Source organism: Lolium perenne, chromosome 2, assembly GCF_019359855.2.
Source record: "Lolium perenne isolate Kyuss_39 chromosome 2, Kyuss_2.0, whole genome shotgun sequence".
NCBI classification, from domain to species: Eukaryota; Viridiplantae; Streptophyta; class Magnoliopsida; order Poales; family Poaceae; genus Lolium; species Lolium perenne.
In genome coordinates this window covers 304,378,899-304,382,054 of record NC_067245.2, presented here as the reverse complement: position 1 = coordinate 304,382,054, position 3,156 = coordinate 304,378,899, and positions in this window count along the sequence as shown.

Below are 3,156 nucleotides of genomic sequence, written 5' to 3'. Positions count from 1 at the left end.
AGTTGCATGCTCGTCCACACTTCCTTGATGCGGGGCTCAGTATAAGACCCAAGCCAATCACTGCCCTTCTCCGCGACCCCGCACACCCACCCTTTTGTAGTTCCGACCTCGGTATTCATTTACCCACGACGGTCTCCTACACAACGGTAGTTTCGCCCTCGGTAACCCTCGCCGGTCTCCTACAATCCATCATAGATGCTAAGACCACTCATCCCGTCAGATGGGGAGGTGCATGTCTCCCAACTCACTGGTTCCCAGCAGGACACCAGCCAGGTCTAGCCATCCGTCAGTGTGCGAAAGGAAAAAGGTACAGCTGACTTCTCCAGAGCCATTATAGATCTCATGGTTGCGCGTTATATACGGCGCTAGAATCACTGGACGACATTTGTTATTAATCCTGGGTGTTCATACCATGTACACTGGAACCTCCACCATCATCAATCATACCATGGTTCCAGTGCCCACCACACAATGCAGGTGAATTGATAATTTAGAAAATACTTTGCTTTGAGGTGCAGAAGGATACGATAGAGCACTTTTATAAACCATTTAATAAAGGACTCTCAAAGGAATGTATATTGAACTTGCCTGGTTGATTGCAAGATTATGCAATCAAAGTCTTCGATATAAGGTATAACTCCAAATTCTGAAATTATCATCATCATCCGGTAAGGACAATGTTTAAAAGACTGGCAGCATGATATGCATAAGGCATGCAATGCATTTTTGGTAAACCCCAAATAAACCCCGTGATTTAGATTTGATGAGTTGTAGTGACTTTATTAGGATGTGTTGCACTTTTTAAAGATGAAAACAAACAAGGTTCGTATTAGTGTTTTAGGTTAACTTGCAAATATCTTAGGGTTAAAGAGTAAAACATAACAACATAATATTAACACATTGTTGATTATAGTCTTACTTTTATCATTTTAAGAGTAGTTATTTACCTTCAACTTAAAAGAGAAGATTTACTGTGTGCTTATTATGAATCTTAAAGAATAACTTTTGAAGAACATATGAATTAATGTATAGCAAGTATTTTTAAAAAGAAATCTAGTTGCTTCTAGGTTTATTAAAATTCTTAGTTGATCATAAATTAGGGACTAAATATGAAGACATGAAAGTAGTATTTTAGGGTTCACAATATTTCTTTACTATTATGACAGGTTAAAGGGCTATTGTGAGAACAAGAGGATATCAATTAAGTTGCGTTAAGGTTTGAATATAGGCTTACATTACATTTCATTCCATTAGTACAATTTAGTTGAACATAAATGGTATTCGTCCCATTAAAGTTGTTCATCATGTTTTAAGTGATTATTGAAGTGGTTTAACCATTTTTAATGATTGAATAAGGAGGCATTATAGGAATAATAAGGTCTAAGGAATTTAAAGTTAGGAAATAACTTTTGAATGTAGGATAGTATTTCTTTAAGTTTCTTTCTATATTTTATTATTGATAAGAGAAAGTAATAAATAAATAAATACCTTGTTTGTGTGTTTTACCCCCGGTATAACTTGTTTGTGTGTTTTACCCTCTAGCCTAATATCTTAAGGCATTTGTATAATACTAAGGTTTTGATATATTATTAAGGTACCGATAAAATACTAGGTCATTTAATTATGATTAGTAATTTCCAATGGGTCTAATACTTGAGTTTGTATTTGAATTAAGAATCCCATTTGAAATACATGTTGGAATATAGGGGTTTGTTTTTGGTAGTAAACATTACTATTATTGGAAAGAACAATATTTTATTATCAAACATATGATTTTTATAAAAATTACAATCCTCTCTTGGTTTTATTTTTAAGTAATAGAGAATATTTTATGAGCTTCTAAGAATGTTATTTGGTTTTATTTGAGTTACAGATGATTTTTTTAATTCATTTCTAAAAATCCTCATATGCCTTAATTTTATTTGAAGAATTCTTTTCTAAAAAAAAATGTGGATAGTCTAATTAGAATGAGCCCAACTGGTCCAATCGAATCGGTCCAACGGAATCGGCCCAACTGGATCAGCCAAGTTAGGCTTGGCCCTACCCACCTCTCTCACTTCCCCCAATCTTCTTTCCTCACACTCACGCACAGAACACATTCCTCTCCGGCGACCTCCATGCCGTCGCGGCGTCGCCGCTCGCCCCCGGCCACTCCCGGCCAGCTCCGGCGTCGGAGAAATGGGCAAAAGCTCTGTCTCCTCAGGCTCTACATCCCCACTTACTCGATTGGTTTTTCTCGTTCTCTCTCGCTCGCCCACGGCCCCGACGATGCCGCCGACTCTGCCTCCGGTCTGGCCGACGCCGGCCGCCTTTGGCGCCGATGCTGTCTGGCGAGCCTCTGCCAACACCTCCACCACTCAAACCCCACCAGCGCCTCCTCACTATGCCCTCGCTCACGTGCTCCCCCGCAAACCCTAGTCGTGACTCAGTCTCGTCGATGCAGACGATGTTGCATCCCGCGCCTCAGTTTGATGATGCAGTGATGGTTTCCCTCGTGGTGGTGCTGCCCTGGTATTGCTGGTGATATGCTGCTGGGTGTAGTGACGATGTTAGTATGGTGGTGATGGTGCTGCTGTTACTGCTCGACTACACCACCACGACGCCGATGGGACGGCGCTGTCAACGCAACCTCGGCGTCGACTTCTGCCCCTACTACACTGTGAGCTATACTTCCTCTCCTCACTACTTTGCCTTCTGCTCTCTGTTGGTATGATGTTAGTATGATTCTAGTTAATTGATGGATATTTGGGCAGTGGTAGTGGAATAACTACTGCTCTCTGATTTGATGAGTAGATTATCAATGTATTGCTGCTGGCTATTGTTTATGTTCAAATTTGGATGTTTTAAACATCCTCAGCATAAGGATTTGACTGGTGTAAGCTAACGCTGACACAACTGAATATTGATAGTTCAATTTACTGGAGATTTAGACTTTGTAGGCACCTATATGATTGACCAATAAGATACAAAGATGATTACTTTCAAATGATAAGTTACATGATGTGACATGCTGTGATAATATGATGCTTGATCTAATGCCTTAACTTGGATGAGTTAATCATCCCTGACTTAAATGGCTTGTAGTGTTGATATGGTGCGATGTGTTGTTAGAGGAATAGACAAACTCTTCTACATTTAACAAATGACTGGTGTTTA